Source organism: Electrophorus electricus, chromosome 17, assembly GCF_041902795.1.
Source record: "Electrophorus electricus isolate QZ-2024a chromosome 17, ASM4190279v1, whole genome shotgun sequence".
NCBI classification, from domain to species: Eukaryota; Metazoa; Chordata; class Actinopteri; order Gymnotiformes; family Gymnotidae; genus Electrophorus; species Electrophorus electricus.
In genome coordinates, this window is record NC_137513.1 from 5,885,001 (window position 1) to 5,902,500 (window position 17,500).

General features: G+C 51.3%; 1 protein-coding gene and 1 long non-coding RNA gene across 12 annotated transcripts in view; one reads left to right on the forward strand and one right to left on the reverse strand.

The window, feature by feature from the left end:
- msi2b (musashi RNA-binding protein 2b) overlaps positions 1–17,500 on the reverse strand; it is a 173,842-nt gene that overhangs the window by 80,738 nt on the left and 75,604 nt on the right. The gene's annotated exons all lie outside the window — the stretch shown is intronic.
- Positions 7,085–10,892, forward strand: LOC145651840 (uncharacterized). The gene is made up of 3 exons (XR_014117919.1): positions 7,085–7,965; positions 9,817–9,911; positions 10,018–10,892. It is a non-coding gene; the product is annotated as an uncharacterized LOC145651840 (long non-coding RNA).

Genomic DNA, 17,500 nt, shown 5'->3' on the forward strand with positions numbered 1-17,500 from the left:
GTCTCTGCTACCCACGTCTTCCTGTTCCTCTCGGCTCGCTACCTCTCTCAGCTAATCGGAAGCCACCACCCCCCTTTATTAAAACACACCCGCCTTGCACATGCATGGGTCGCTTTCTTCGTCACACCTGTCTTGTTGTCTGGCGTGTTTGCTTTACAGGTGCGCAGCTCCAGTCTGTGGCCCGTCTGCCGCCTGCCCTGTGCGCCCCTGACCGCAGTGCCGCCGCTGACCGCTCGTTATCGGCGGACCGCCCTCGTGCTGCCGGCTCTGCTGACATGGCCGTGGGTGTTGTGTTGTGTTGCTACAGGTATGTCAGGCGCAGCGATGTCACTGATGTCTGGAGAGCAGCCCGACACCCGGAAATATTCAGCCAATGGTGGCGTATAGAAGGATGGCTAATGTATATGCGGCTGGGGGATATACCAGTACATCTACGAGGTATTCCTAAATACACGGGCCTAATAAAGTGGGGGGGGGGGGGGGGGGGGGAAGAATGCACAAAAAGGAATGCGGTGTTATCTGCTGTTAGGAACTTTGTCTGTAGAAACCCGGCTCCTTGTTCTTGACGGTAAGTGCATACAGACAGCGTCACTCTCTATCTCTCATTCGAGTGGCCGCGACCCGTTCACGCTCGCTGGACGAGATTCGCTCGAGACGGACTCTGCCTTCCGGCGTGCGGCTGATTGCAGGATAAGAAGGGCGCAAGTGCGCACGGGCCGAGGGCCGCGCGCCGCGTGGCGTCTGTCCTGACCCCCTTCCCTGCCTTAAGGATAAAGGTCTCTTTAGTATGTAAAAGGTCTAAGCAGCTCTGACAGATAACAACGTGGCTTTTCTGTGTACCGAGAGAGGACAAGGAGAAAAGGCATGTGGGGGGGGGCGGGTTGATTCTCGGCGAGCACAGAAAGCCTCTTTGAGGGCTGGGTGTGCGGTAGAAGATGCCAGAAATGCTAGCATGCTAATGGAGCTAGCAGATGTGATAGTGTCGCATTCAAAATGGACCTGACCTTTACTTGTTAGCTCTCGAGCTGGTGCCCAGAAGCTCAGAGGGAGTGAGAGTGTGTGTGTGTGTGTGGGGGGAGGGGAGGGGTTTGAGCTCCGGGCCTGCGGGACGCCGATCGATGCGAAACACCACTTTAGTCACCGTTTGCGCGCGGTGCTGCGCTCGGCTCCCTCAAAGCATTCAGATGTGGTCAGGAATTAATTAGCTGAGCGGAGGGGAGGAAGGGAGGGAGGGAGGGAGAGAGAGAGAGAGAGAGAGAGAGAGAGAAAGAGAGAGAGAGAGAGAGAGAGAGAAAGAGAGAGAGAGAGCAGGACCCAGTACAGTAGACAAGACCCCTCGCACACACGACGCAGACCCTAGCAGGCAACATCATTAAAAGCCCCTATGGTGGAGGAGCTGCTTCACCATTAAACACCATCACCATTAATTAAGCGAGCGGGCAGTGGCCGGCCTGGTGTCTGCTCCTGGGCGTATGATGTGGGCGCCATGGCTACGGCTACGGACATGGCGTAATGCCTCTTTTATGACGGGCAGAGACGAGGCAGGTCCTGCCCAGGCAGCAATAAAGCTGCCTTTAAACGTAGTTTGTGAAACTGAGGTCCCTCTCGGCCCGAAATTGATGACTGGCATTAGCAGGGAGGGGCCGTGCACTCACCTCTCCCAGATACAGGCTTTTATGTGCTCTTAGTGCAGGACTCTTATGAGGTCAAGCTCAACCGAGACAAATCCAGCACGAACCAGTGACCTAATATAAAAAAACAACATAAAACAATAAGAATTATTGCAATTGCTTATATGGGGACTTGCCCTTTGTCTAACTGCGTCCACCCGTCCCCCTCTGCCTGGGAAAATTAAACATTTGCTGCCATAACCAGGAGAGGAAGGGCCAGACCCAGTCCAAGGTCTCCGAACGCACGTCCCAGTCACAACGTCTGGCAACGTGATTTCATTGAAGTCAGGAATATAATTGGAATTTCGGGGGGTAAAAAAAAAAAAAAGAGGGAATACACGCCGGAATACACGTGGCTCGAATGCGGGGAGATTGTGTTTACTCTGAGGCGTCGGACGGGGAGGAGGAGCGGGCGTGCGGAGGGGAGAGCAGGAGGATCTCCTCTACACCGTGCGACACACGCGCCGAAAAACACACGAGTGCAAGAGGAGAAAGAAGAAAGAGGAAAAAAAAAGACAAAAAGAAACATTTTAATCAGACACTCTGAATTATTTATCAGGGGACAAACGCATCAATATGCCGTAAGAGAGGAAGCGTTTTCCTGAGAGCGAAAGCGCGAGCTTCTGTTTTAACAGATGGATTTATGCAGAGCGACAGCAGTTTAACGGCGCTCTAATCACTTATATTTGCGACATAAGGACCGGGCGCGTCTGCGTGCGTCAAAAACAGACTGAATTTGGAATTTGGAATCTCTGCCCTAAATAAAGGTTTCTATGGAACATTTTCAGAATAAAGGCCTGCAATTAAGAAACTGCATAAAATATGCAGACAACAGTCCAAAAACAAAAGAGGGACCGAGTGCATTCTCAGACTTCAAAAATGCCCAAGAGGACACGCACACGCACACACGGTGACAGAATGTGTTTGTACACAAGACAGAATAAAGGAAGAAACAAAACGTGAGAATAAACGCCTCCTTTGCTTTTGACGGATGACTGAGACACGCTGGCGGATCAATGGCTTGATTAGCTATGAGAGAGGAGTCTGAGTGCATCTCTGACATTCATCATGCACGCGTGTGTGTGTGCATAAGCACGAAGCGTCTGTGTTTGCGTTTCTGTGTGCGACAGTCCAAATAAACACAGTGATAAAATCCAAACAGTAGCTGAGGTGGAAATGGGTATTCAAAAGCGAGTCTCATTTGGCAGTGTGGCTGGGCGCAAGGGGGGAAATATCTGCAAAACAGAATGGGAAGTGACTGCCCGCCTCCCATAGACGTCCTGATCCTCTCGCCCGCCTCCCTCAGACGTCCCCATCCTCTCGCCCGCCTCCCATAGACGTCCTGATCCTCTCGCCCGCCTCCCTCAGACGTCCCCATCCTCTCGCCCGCCTCCCATAGACGTCCCGATCCTCTCGCCCGCCTCCCATAGACGTCCCGATCCCCTCGCCCGCCTCCCATAGACGTCCTGATCCTCTTGCCCGCCTCCCTCAGACGTCCCGATCCTCTCGCCCTCCTCGCATAGACGTCTTGATCCTCTCGCCCGCCTCCCATAGACGTCCTGATCCTCTCGCCCGCCTCCCATAGACGTCCTGATCCTCTCGCCCGCCTCCCATAGACGTCCCGATCCCCTCGCCCGCCTCCCATAGACGTCCCAATCCCCTCGCCCGCCTCCCATAGACGTCCCGATCCTCTCGTCCTCCTCCCATAGACGTCCCGATCCCCTCGCCCGCCTCCCATAGACGTCCTGATCCTCTCGCCCGCCTCCCTCAGACGTCCCCATCCTCTCGCCCGCCTCCCATAGACGTCCCGATCCTCTCGCCCGCCTCCCATAGACGTCCCGATCCTCTCGCCCGCCTCCCTCAGACGTCCCGATCCTCTCGCCCGCCTCCCTCAGACGTCCCCATCCTCTCGCCCGCCTCCCATAGACGTCCCGATCCTCTCGCCCGCCTCCCATAGACGTCCCGATCCCCTCGCCCGCCTCCCATAGACGTCCCGATCCTCTCGCCCGCCTCCCTCAGACGTCCCGATCCTCTCGCCCTCCTCGCATAGACGTCTTGATCCTCTCGCCCTCCTCCCATAGACGTCCCAATCCCCTCGCCCGCCTCCCATAGACGTCCTGATCCTCTCGCCCGCCTCCCATAGACGTCCCGATCCTCGCGCCCGCCTCCCTCAGACGTCCCCATCCTCTCGTCCGCCTCCCATAGACGTCCTGATCCCCTCGCCCGCCTCCCATAGACGTCCCGATCCTCTCGCCCGCCTCCCTCAGACGTCCCGATCCTCTCGCCCGCCTCCCTCAGACGTCCTGATCCTCTCGCCCTCCTCGCATAGACGTCTTGATCCTCTCGCCCGCCTCCCATAGACGTCCTGATCCTCTCGCCCGCCTCCCATAGACGTCCCGATCCCCTCGCCCACCTCCCATAGACGTCCCGATCCCCTCGCCCGCCTCCCATAGACGACCCGATCCCCTCGCCCGCCTCCCATAGACGTCCCGATCCTCTCGCCCGCCTCCCATAGACGTCCCGATCCTCTCGCCCGCCTCCCTCAGACGTCCTGATCCTCTCGCCCGCCTCCCTCAGACGTCCTGATCCTCTCGCCCTCCTCGCATAGACGTCCTGATCCTCTCGCCCACCTCCCATAGACGTCCTGATCCGCTTGCCCTCCTCCCTCAGACATCCTGATCCTCTCGCCCTCCTCCCATAGACGTCCTGATCCTCTCGCCCTCCTCCCATAGACGTCCTGATCCTCTCGCCCTCCTCCCATAGACGTTCTGATCCTCTCACCCGCCTCCCTCAGACATCCTGTAAACGATCGCTGGTGGTCGTGTCGGAAACATGCACTCTGTCCACCTTCAGTCCTGGTCAAACACATGGCTCCGGGCCGCACGTATTTAATGTACACCAGCACAAAACACCACCATAAAAATACTGAACACTGGCAGAGGAGAGAAGTGCACCGCTTCATAAGTATGGCATCCTTTCCGCTATGGAACCCTTATCCTCTATCCTCACAAATCACTGCGCTACAAGGATTTTCCTAATGAACAGAGGCTTTAATAAATTTGTCCTTACACTAGGAGATAGACACTCACCAGCAGATTTATTAGGTAAACCTTGCTGGTGCTGGGTTGGGCCTCCTTTTGTCTTAATCCTTAATAGATTGACCAAGGTGTTGGAAACATTCCTCAGAGATCCTGGTCCGTATTTTCAGCTGTACGTCCATGATGCTAATTTCCCGTTCGCCCACATCCCAAAGGTGCTCTAGTCGATTGAGATCTGGTGACCGTGGAGGACATTTGAGTAAGTTGAACTCAATGTCATGTCCAAGAAACCAGTTTGAGATGATTTGGGCTTTGCGACATGGCATGTTATCCTGCTGGAAGTAGCCATCAGAAGACGTATACACTGCAGTCATAAAGGGATGGACGTGGTCAGAAGCAATACTGAGCTAGGCTGTGGGGTTTGAATGACGCTCATTCGATATTAATGGGCCCAAAGAGCGGCAAGAAAATACCCCCCCCCACCCCACTGTTACCGCCAGCCTGAGCCGTTGATACGAGGCAGGGCAAATCCGTGCTTTCATGCTGTTTATGCCAAATTCCGACCTTACTATTCGAATGCCAGAGCAGAAATCAAGATTCATCACCGCAGGCGATGGTTTTCCAATCTTTTATTTATCAATTTTGGTGAGCCCGTGCAAAATGCAGCCTCAGTCAACTTTCTTAGCGGACACGGACCGGCACCTGCTGTGGTCTTCTGCTGCTGTAGCCTATAGGTTGGCATCAAGGTTCCACGTGTTGTCCATTGACAGGTGCTCTTCTGCGCACCCCGATTGTACGGAGTTCCTATTTGAGTTATTGTTGCCTTTCTATCAGCGCGAACAAGTCTGGCTCTTCTCCTCTGACCTCAGGCATCAAGAAAGCATTTCCGCCCCGAGAACCGTCGATCACTGGATATTTTCCCTTTTCTGGACCATCCCTAGAGATGGTTGTGTGTGAAAATCCCAGCAGATCAGCAGTTTCCAAATACTCAGACCTGCCTGTCCAGCACCAGCAACCATGCCAAGCTCAAGGTCACTTAAATCACCTTTCTTCCTATTTTCTGATGCTCGATTTGAACTTCAGCAGGCCGTCTTGACCACGTCCACACACGTAAACGCACTGAGTTGCATGTGCAGCAACAGACCGAGGAACGTCGAAGCTGTGATTATGTCGTTTATGAGATGATGCCGCGTGTCTCCTTGGCCATGGCGCAGGTTCGCCGTCCAGTTCCCCTGCAGGCGGCCGGGCGGTCCGAGGGAAGCCCACGGGCCGCTGGCGTCTGGGGTGCGGGCCTGGCCCTTGCGCACGTGCGATCGGGCCACCGTCAGCCCCCCGTCGCTCCGACGGCGCTCCCGACGAGCTGAGGTGTAAACGTATGTAAATCCGCTCACTTAAGCGACAGGCTGAAGACGAGGAACAGATGAGATTAGGGAGAGAGGATGGCTCTCTCGCAGGCAGTTCCCTGATAAGCTCATTCATGCCCTTAAAAGGTTTAATTATCGGCACCGTAGCATATGAACGCTGCATACAACGCTTTGGACCGCAATCCTGTCTAAATCCTAGCATGTGGCACCGTCTGTCAGTGTCTGCAAGGAAAGCAGAAACATTCATCAGAATTCCGCCGCTCTGCAGACATTAATTATTGTGTGGAGAAAGACAGCCAGCCGACACGCCTCTAATGATGTAGCGTAACCTTAACAAAAATCTAAACTGATCCTTCCGCGATGCCGCGTGATGCTGCACTAATGCCCAAGTACCGTGCCACTTTCAAAAACGGTCGATTCAAATGCTTTTCAGTCCTATAACTGTGTGCTTGTGACCAACTCTGTCTGAATCTATATTACAGAATCGACAAGAATCATCGTTTCTGCCAATTTATGCTCCTTGGCCTGCTGATTATAAAGACCAATCTTTCTGTTCTTTTCTTTAAAAAAAATAATATCTCCAACGATTTAAACGTGAATGTATAATAAAAGAAGACATAGCCAATAGCCCTTTGGAACAGGGCCTGATGTTTAAAGTAATCATCACCATTGTAAGTCTGCTGTACAATTGCTCAGCCTGCCTGATCAGTGCTGAATGCAAGTCTTAACCACTGCGCGTTCATTTGTACGATTTTAAAAATAAGGGCTTTTCTGCCACTCATAAGACTTTAACAAACCCAGAATGACATCAATGGCAAAAGATCCCGGTTCCTTCATACAGACATTAATTGCTTAAAATGTTAATAAAACTATGTATTTTTCTATGTTATTTTTTATGTTGTTTTAGGTATTTGTATACAGGGAGTATGATGCTAACACTTGCTTATGTAATAAGCAAAGATCCCACTGGTGTATTTGTAAGAATGATGTCAATTACCATAGTTTCAGGAAGCTGAGTGTAAGTTTAGTTATTAGGCTGAGTTAGTTGATTTAGATATTATTCACTTCAGATTCACTTCAGACCAGGTTTGATTCTGTTCTCTAATTATTAGCAGCCAAGAGAGGTAGTTTTCCTATACGGAATTTTAAAAAAAAGACCATCAACATGCATATTTTAACTAAGAACAACATTCATAAGTTATATAATTCCTGTCTGACTGACCAAAGCACTTTAAGATTTAGGCGTCAACATATCACACTTCTCACTCGCTCTCTCCCCAATTAGTGTGTGGTGTTCTTGATGAGCCAACCATGAATAATGAACCAAAAACACACAACTAAACAACTGTTTCCATTCACGTGGCCAGGGCCAGGCTCCGGTTTCACGTTTGAGTTCGCATTCCCCGCGTTTGTCCACAGAGTGGCCGCAGCTCACTGAGAGCGGTTAGGGCTCGTTGTCCTTCACAGGGCCTGTCGAAACCCGATCAGGAAACCCGAAGCCTCGCGGACAAAGATCGCTCCAGGAACCGATCTTCTACACAACAGGTGGCAACTCTCGTGTGCTCCTTTTGGGAGAAATTTTGTCACACGTGACAGGGATCCCGGCTTGGCACCGATCGCGCACGTCCGAGGCCCGCTTTTTTGGCCCAGGAGCTCAGTCCCGCCAGACTACAAACGCTGAGAAAAAAGCAAACAAGCCTTCTTGATGAAACAAAATCACTTGATAAAATAGTGTTTATCAAAACCCAACATCGGACACGCGGATATTGTTGCTTATTTCTTAAAGGAGCCTAGAACAAGTAAGACTGTGTAAACTATGACATCATAAAAAGAGTTCAGCAGTGTGTTTTACTTCCACCGATGATAAAAGTTCAGGAAACATCATGTCTTCAAGTAAGTTTGTCTTTCAGTATATGATGACAGTGTTTCTAAAACATTTTTCCAAATGAGCATCGTTTGTCTCAACACTCACGAGGTCCACAGCAAAGCACCGCTGCCGTTTCACGCCAGGTCTGTTCCAGAGTGGCCTCTTGCCACAATCCTTCGCTTTTGGCAGCGGGTGCAGGCGCAGGCCGGCCGTGGCCGGGCGCCCAGAGCAGGGTGAGGGCCAGAGGGTCCCGGTACGAGACGAGGTCAGCCTGAAGAGAGGCGGGCAGCAGCTCGAGGCTCAGCTGGAGGGGCGGCACTGGAAGAGGCTCCGCGGCTCTGTGGCACGCCGTCTGTGTGAGATTTATCCACGCACTCTGGGCCACGGGTGGTATCGACTGCGTTGCGGTGGGGGACAGTGATGAATTCCCAGCCACTTCTGTTCGCAAGCTGTCCGGAAGTGGCGGGTTGCGCCGGTGTTTTGTTTATGGGACTTTAACACGCCCGGCTGGTCCCTCCACACTGCTTTGGACGAGCAACTGCTCTTTCCAAGGGGACGCGTAACGGCCGGGGGCACGCGAGGTGCGGATTACGTTCCCCTAGCGGGGCCAAACAACGGAGCAGAAAGCCAACGTTTTCAATCTGAAATAGCACTTGGGGAGACCACAAAACTAAGTACCCCAAAGGAAGAGTGTATTAAAGACCAGCCTTTGGGATACTCAGATGGAGGTGTGGCCACGTTCGAGGCCCAGTGGTGCCATATGCCATGCATGGCCAAGGGTGGCAACATGGCATATGGCACCAGAATGAGAACACAACTGTCTGCGCTTTCATTGGATGGGAGGGACGGGTGTGCTCTTCACCGTGTGTAAGCAGAATCACCCAGGCTGGGCCAGAGGGCTGCTCTGTGTGTGTGTGTGTGTGTGTGTGTGTTTGGTGTGTGTGTGTTTGGTGTGTGTGTGTGTTTGGTGTGTGTGTGTGTGTGTGTGTGTGTGTGTTTGGTGTGTGTGTGTGTGTGTGTGTTTGGTGTGTGTGTGTGTGTGTGTGTGTTTGGTGTGTGTGTGTGTGTGTGTGTGTGTGTGTGTGTGTGTGTTTGGTGTGTGTGTGTGACTCCTGTGACACACGGCACACCGAAGGGGAGCAACAGGCCAGGTACCCACACACCTCCACACTGTTGCTGTGAGACCTACAACCACAGGAAGCTGGCTGGGATTAAGTAATAAATCATAAATTACCATGAATCAGTGCTTTTTTAAAGTCTTTGGACTGAAAAGCATGAAACACATTTTATACTTTAAGATGTAAAGTTTTAAATCACTAGCTTTGCGTTAGTTCACAGCTTATTACCTTAATTCAGTGTTTGTTTTTCTTATAAACATACAGCTAAATGATATTAATAACTCGAAAATTCAGTAATTAAACCTCCTAATTGGGGTGTAAATAGGAACTCTGGGACATTGGCAAACCTGCTGTCCAAATTCACAGATTTAAGAATAAATAGGAACCTGTCAGTTTCCATTACGGCCCGTGTGACACGCAGGCACTGGCGGGTGCACACAGGAAGTGCAGCAGTGTGAAGGTTTGCTCCGTGCCAAATGAACCGGGAGCGCAACCAAGCGGGTCAGTTCACTGTGGCAAGACCGCTGACCGGGCTGCTGGCTTTACCCCCCCCCCCCATCCTGCTCTCTCTCTGTCTGTCCGGAAGTGGCGGGTTGCGCCAGTGTTTTGTTTATGGGTTTATGGGACTATCCGTCGTCCACTCTCTCTCTCATACGTCCCTCTTTGTCTCACACTCTCCATGTCTTCCCCGCGCTCGCGTTCTTTCACTCTCACAAACTCTCTGTCTCTCACCTGTTCCACTCTCATCTCTGCTCTCAGATCGATGGTTAAACCGCAGTGGATAGCAGACCAAGAGTGCAAGACTCCGAGTGATTCCGGGAGAGGAGCAATGTCATTTTCAGCATAATGGAAAGGTAAAAAAAAAAAAAAAAAAAAAAAAAAAGCGCTTTTACTCTTCTTGAGAGCAGGTGGCATGAGAGCAGTCTGAGAGCTCACCTTTGCCGGCGTCTTTCTTATCAGGGACGCCAACATCGCCCGCAGACCAGAGGACACGTTTAGCCACTTACTGCGTGGGATTCCTAAACCAAAAAAAAAAAAAAAAACCCTACTGGTGTCCCTGCGCACCTCTGAGCATCCGGAAAAAAGACAAAAAGGAAGAGATGGGAGAACTGCAGGTGGAATAACCGGCGGACAAAACGGGCGCCGAGCGAGGCTTGTGAGGACCAAGGCGAGAAGAGAAACACCTGCATTTCAATAAACAAAATCTCCGTCTTCCCGTAGCTGCTCCCAGCGGCAACAGATGCACGGAGCCGATAAAAATGCATTAGGGGTTACATCAGAGTGCTCATTTCAATTACGGCTCCTGCGAGCCCTTACCCCCTGCTGGCCTTTATTTAGCACGCCCGCTAAAGCCTTCGTAAAGCACATTCAACAGCATGACATTCACCACAGAGGGGGGGGCGGCTACGATCTAATGCCCCACCGCGACGTAAAGCACTGTCGTTCCTGCCGCTTTCTGGTAACTTGCCCTTCTTCTTCTTCTCTTTGTGCGAGGCAGAAATACCAGGGCGCGATTTGAATAACGTTATACATCCCTCTATTTATTAAAGCTTGGATTAACATGACAGGGAGTTTTGTCAAGGGAGTCTTCTCCACAGTCTGGAGAGCGGCTCCACGCAACGGTAATAGTCTGCAGTTAATATATTTGAGTGATGCAGGTTTCCTGGTGTTATAAAGCAGAACAAAAGGGGGTTTATTTGAAGCGTGAACACAAAGGTGGGATTGTAAAGTGGCGGGGTTGAGTCACTAGAGATGAAAGCTGTGTTATTTGAGATAGTGCCGAGGGTGGATTAAAACAAAGGCGGTGTGGAGAGAGCCCTCGGACCCGCTGACAAGAGAAAGACGAGCAGTTTTTACTTCCCTACCAACCAAAGTCTGATTCTTTTGCACCATAGAAGCACAATATTTGTTAAATCCTCATCTTTCTTCCCACAGGTAGCCACGGGTTCTTAGGACAGGCTTTATATTTGGGCAGCTAATTTCAGCGGCCATGCGCCGGGGAGGCTAGATATAAAATTCATCATTCCTGAATACACACTGTTGGGCACAGATAAAAAATTCTACAGGATGTAATTCAAACCCGCAAAAGGTTTTTTTTATGTCTTGGATAAAGAACAAATGACATATTTTATCTCCATATCATTCGCTTTCAACTACAATAAATTCAAATAATCATCGTCTCACGGCTTTCTAGTGCTTTCTGAGGAGGTAGCACTGCCCCGGCGTTGCCACTGGGGGCTGTTCCGGAGCCGGCCTCCAGATTGTCCGTCCTGCGCCTTTCGCTCATGAACATGCATGGGAGGGCGCCTCCGGCTGAGCTCGGCAACATGACTCCAGCGGCGCTCCCAGAAGTGCAGATGAGCAGAGGTTCAAACATCTGGAGCAGTCTGGCAGGCCCCCGGAGGCCCATGGGTCAGAGGAGCGAGACCCGAGGGGACACGGCGGCCACCTGGACCATCTGAAAGGGTGGGCTAGCTGGTTCCTGGACAGGGCTCAGCCGGGCCAATTCTGGGCCTGTGCGTACTCCTAGATGTTGCCTGAGCCAGTCACGCTCCTCTGAACTCCTCCTAAGAGGAAGATGAGACAGACTCGGCTGTTCTTTTACCATTATAGCAGCTAAATGTTTTGCAGAATAACAAAAACAGAGGATTAAAAAAACAAAACAACCGAAGATGGAGGTAAAGGTAATTTAGCAATCCTGGAGCAGAGAGACGCCCTGGCATCATCACAGAGGACTTGGTGCCCTCTGCGGCTCCTGTCATTTTCTTTATATATAGGCAGGAGTCTCAGAAGAGCAAGTGTTTCTCAGAAAGTTGGAGAAAGCTGCAATCGCCATAGCACTGGCTGTTAAGGAGTCAAGGCTGCGTCCCCGCAAATGACTGATGAGAGGAGACACGGTAGCCTCAGTGACTGCAAACTGTTCCGAGACACTTTCAGCGACTTCTGTATGTACCACGCAGCGGGAAACATAACTGTGCCAGTAAATTCACTGAAGGAGTTGTTAAGGCATAGAGTCGTTGCATTTGCTGAATTTAATGCCCCCCCCCACCCTTTCTGCTCATTGTATAAACACAGCCCTGGGCAGAACGTCTCATTACAAAAGAAAGAAGGGAGTTATTATCACAACTATTCCACTTAGCTAGTGGACTCAAATAGTGCACCAGAGATGAAACTACGGCGCTGATATTTCTCAGTCAAAGATATAATTTAAAGCCGCATGGTGTCCTTAACAGAAGCTGGGCTCCAATGCAAACTGGTCCATGCCCGGTACATGCGTGGAAAAGGCAATTGGCGCTTCTGTTCATTAAGTGCTTACACCAGCCACAGTCTGGAAACCGCGTCCGGTCCGACGGTCGTGCCCGTCGGTTGTATCCGTGCCAGCGGCCCCGCAGTGCCAGGGCAGCCGGGCGGGCGCCAGTCGGAGCAGGCGCGGCCGGTCGCGGCCCGTCCCAGACGGGGATAAAGGGCCAGGATGGACCGGACCGTCCTCCCTTTGGCTCATTCTGTGGAAAAAACCCGACACGCGAAACACACCCGGACACGGAAGATCAAACGGAGGGGGCAGGGAGCTTTTCATAGCACCGCGGGAACATTAGGAACGTAACAATCGCTTTAATTCTGCAGGAAATGTATTGACTTGGGGCAGTAAAAAGGATATCTGGGTCAAAGAAAATACCAGAGGCCTAGCAGAGAGACAGAAAGAGAGAGAAAGAGAGAGAGAGAGAGAGAGTGAGAGAACAAATGCGTGCCTCAGCTGTTCTGGTGGGCTTTCCATTATGTTTTTGAAAATGGACTGAGGAGGCAAAAGAGATTCCTTTCAGGCAGAGCGCAGAGGCAGAAATGAGTTATAATGAATGAATGCATCAGGCTGGGATTCCGCAGCCATGCCGCACGCCTCAGTTTTAAAAAGGACTTTCAGAAAAAGTTGCGTGAGGACATAAGGTACATCACTGTTGTCACTGCAAGGGTGTCAGTACAGTTTTTTATTGCTTGATATTGAAATTCTGACTTTCCCCATTAGCTAGAGTTCCTTTTCTCTTTAGATTTTCTTTAATAACACTCGCTCTCTCTCTCTCGCTCCACTTTATGGCGGCCTGAATGACGCATTCATTAAGTCATGCGTGTGCATAGCAGCGGACGGTCAGGAATACCTGCGATGCTTTAGCATAACTTTGCCCACTCCCCCTCCTTAATGCACAAACGTTTACCGTCGTTATCAGGGGGCTGGATAAAGCAAACCTCCAGGTGGAGCTCGCACGGGCCGCTGCTGACTAATGGCACGCGCCCGTCCTGGTTAGCAGCTGGAGAAGACCGTCGGGCGCAGGTGTAACCTGCGTCTGCGTTGAATTACGCCATCGGAGGAGACGCCCAGTCAGAAGCAGTAGCGGTGACCGACGGTGCGGCGGCCTAACGGACGCGCGGCTGCCGTGATGGCGCCTTCGCGTGGCAGGACGACAAGACAGCCGCGGCCGCTGATAGCGAGATCACTAGCGGGATGTGCGAGGAATGCCAGACAGGTGGAGACACCTCATCAGCTGTTAACAATGAGCCTGCACTGCAGCAGGGTGGGGTAGGGTGGGGTGGGGGGCTGCCAGCCTAAAGGCACCTTGTGTGTGCATACTGTGCATCTGGGGTGTGTGTGTGTGTGTGTGTGTGTGTGTGTGTGTGTGTGTGTGTGTGTGTGTGTGTGAGAGTGACCACGTCTAATACTAGATACCCCTCCTGTTTTGCATGCGAGGAAATGCCATGTTTAGGGCAGCAGTACACAACACCAGCTGTGTGAGGCTGTGAGACGCTGGAGGGATCAGACACGACTTCGTAAGTGCCACAGGTTGGAAAACATCATCTGCGGTTCCAATCTATTTACGTTATTTTTGGACGCCACATTTATAAGCAGAATCACAGAGAGAGAAAAGGAGAATGGGTGACAAAACAGTGCTGTTTTAACAGGCCGAAAACAGAGATGACAGCACTGTCATTCACAAATTCATGAATGCAGGGAAGTCGCCTGGTATTGTACGGGAGGTTTCTGCCTCATTCGGCAATAATGGCAGATATCTCTCTCTCTCTCTCTCTGTCTTTCCTTCTCAATCTCTTTTCCCCGTTTCTCTCTCTCTCTCTCTCTCTCTCTCTCTCCCTCCCTCTCTCTCTCTCTCTCCCCTCTCCCTCTCCCTCTGTCAGTCTCGTGCAGGGCAGGCTGCCTCTCTGGGCAGGAGGAGATAAGGAGGTGATTCATCACGCGGCTGAAGGCTACACACGGTGTCTTATCGGCGCTTCACAAGGATTCGGCCTCCCCCCGCAAGGTCTCTGTTTGGAAAGTGACCCGCAGCCTCCCAGCCCCAAATTACCATGACAACATTAGAATTACCCGAGCAAAAATGACAAGAGGCAAATTAATATATTTCTCACACTTCTAACACCCCCCCCCCCCCCCCCCCCCGAAAAAAAAAAGCACAGAACTCCACCATTCCAGCTCAATCTATGTTTCTATTGTGGAGGGGAAATTAATGGCGAGCCAGAGCCAAGCCAAGGGGCTTGAGGGTGGAGTAAGGGTGGGGGTTAATGAATCCTAATGAAAGCCTGGGCTCCCTTCGCCACCCGTAAGAGTCGCGGGCTGCAGCGTCTTCGAAACGACGTTTTGCCAGGTTGGTCTTTCTCTCCGGCGTACGTCACGCACACCAGCAGAGGTAACATCGCACTTAACTCAGTCGAGCAAAAAGCGTGTGCGCGTTTTGCCACGCAGATTCATAAGAGAGGTATGGCACTGAGCGAGAGTAATCGAGTCAAAAAATAAATAAGCAATGGTAATGACGAGATGCCGATCTGTTCAGCGGGGTTGTGATCGAGTCAGTGGAGTGGGGTATGAACAGCATATTCTTCTCTGCTGTCCTCTCTGCAGTCGCAGTGAGCAACAGTGCAAAAAAAAAAAACCCAAACAAACAAAAAATCCCTCTCTCACTGAAATAATATGAATATGAAATTATCAACAAATATCTGGCTCTCTATCCTTTTTCTGACATTTGAAAAATCGTGAGTAATGCACGCACATACACACCCCCACACCCACACCCACACCCACACCCACCAGCAGCAGACACAGTCCAACATAACCTCATTTACTGGGAGAGGAAGATGATGATTTGGGTGACACAGTCACTGTTTCTCTCCTTGTGTGCGTGTGTGTGTGCGTCTGTGTGTCTCTGTGTGTGTGTGTGTGTGTGTGTGTGTGTGTGCGTGTGCGCGTGCATGCGTGTGTGTGTGTGTGTGTCTGTGTGTGTGTGTGTCTGTGTGTGTGTGTGTGTGTGTGTGTGTGTGTGTGTGTGTGTGTCTGTGTGTGTGAGCGTGGAGTTTCTGTGATAGCTGGGGACTGGGAGATGAGAGCTTCTCTGAAGCATGCTTCTAACATGGGGTTTGCCCTCACTCGAGCACACACACTTACGCAGACGAGAAGCGGGATTCCGCAGCTACATGCTCGCGGGCGTTCCCGCGCGACGGAACAACAAACGCTCGAGGTTCAGGATCCCTACAAAGAGCGGTCTGTCTATCGCTGTCTCCGGTCAGCGTTGTATCAAATTCCGTTTTAATTGGGAATATCTGTTTGAAGGAACCCAGAGCTTTGAATCATCTGTCTGCTGAACAACACATGCTTATCAGCACAGCCTCGGACAGGCCTGAGCCGGGAGAGACTGGGTCGCCGTGGTTGTTCAGAAGTTTCCCCCACAAACTATTTGCAACATTGATTAACGGCTCTGTTAACGAGGCAAGTGATAGTTGTCAGCAGGTCGGGCCCCATGTTCGTTTGGGCCCAGGGCCCTAAAGAAGGGCTAGCCGTCATGGTTAACTGGGCAATTTCTTTCAGAAACCGAAGATGCACTCTGTCATGTGACGCCAGTATACCGTTCACACCAGACACTGTTTAACAGATTCCTGTGTGATGGTCGAAAACACACGTTGTCACATCCAATGACGGAGGTTCTGGGCTCTGGGCTCAGTGCAACACCGCTGCTCCTGGCTGGCGCGTAACATGGCAATCATTTACTTCTCGTCTGTTTATTCTCCAGGTTTCGTTTTAAACACCATTATCTCAGCAAGCGACGCGGGCGTGTGCGTGCAAATCAGCGCCGCGAATGCTTAACGCTACGGAGACGCAGGATCCTCGCCAAGAGCGTGGGGGGGGGCCTGGCTCCACCGAGCCACGGGGGCCAGATTGGTCGCTTCGACGGAGACGTAGGAGCCGAAGGACCGGTGGGGCGAGAGGCTGCCCGTGAGCGCTCTCCTGCCCGCCGTCGGATCAGGAGTCCATATGGAGCGAGGGGAGTCGAGAGGAGAAACAAAGCAGCGCGGCGGCGACGGCACTCCCGCCGAACGGCACGCCGAGAGACGGCGCTTGGCAGCTCCGCCGCTATCAGTTGGCAGGCGGCAGCGCTTTCTCCAAATCATCTGTTGATCGTTTAATTACAGTATGTTTCAAGGAGGGAGAGATGTGGGCCCACTAAAAAACAAAAAACAAAAAAAAAACATTTCGGTGACGTATAGAGAAAAACAGAGAGCCAGGCCCGTAACATCCCGATGCACCCCCCCCCACGCTTCGTCCTACGTTTAATCCATTTAGACAGGCAGAGATAAAGACGGCTGGAGGGCCCCTGGGTTTCTCGGGGGTAAAAACAACTCGAGGTTTCGGGCGAGTGAAACAAAATTGTGTCGTCCATTTACTCAGGAGCACTCTCCAGTCTCCGGGTCTAATCTGAAAGCACTCCTTCACTCTCAGATTCCCCCAGAGTACTGCCATCCATTCACCCACACTGTATCTTATCCATCTATTTACTCCCACACACACACACACACACACACACACACACACACACACACACACGCACGCTTGCGCACGCTCGGCCTGACAATCACCGAGACAGCTCCGTGCAGCTGAAGGCGAAACACTCAAGCCACACTGAGATAGATGCCCAGCCATTACTGGCAAATGAAAAAAGACTTCTTGTGTTGTGATAGTGGCCATTCCCATTTTCTTGTTGGCAGCCAGACAGTCCAATATGTTAAGGGTTCAGAGAAGTAAACACAGAGATTTCACATGTCTGATCCTTCCAGCTAGATTAGATATTGTGTATGTGCATAAAAGACAGAAGACCCCATACACGAGATGTATGCATTGTGCATTACGCCCACAGCTATGAAAAGGCATCTTTTAAAAAACACCATTAAAACAACAAAATCATAACACATTTAATCGTTCGCATCAATCAGTCTAACAGTGGAATTATGGGCAATTTGGCATAACTAACTCATATAAATGACAGATTGCTTAAATTTGGATATACTGTCATTGAAACACCTTGCAAAGGTTAATGTGTTTTTCGGGGAATTGTGCTGATTAAGGGAACACACCGGAAATTATGGCAAGGAGCCGGATGCGGAGAGTAGCCGGGCC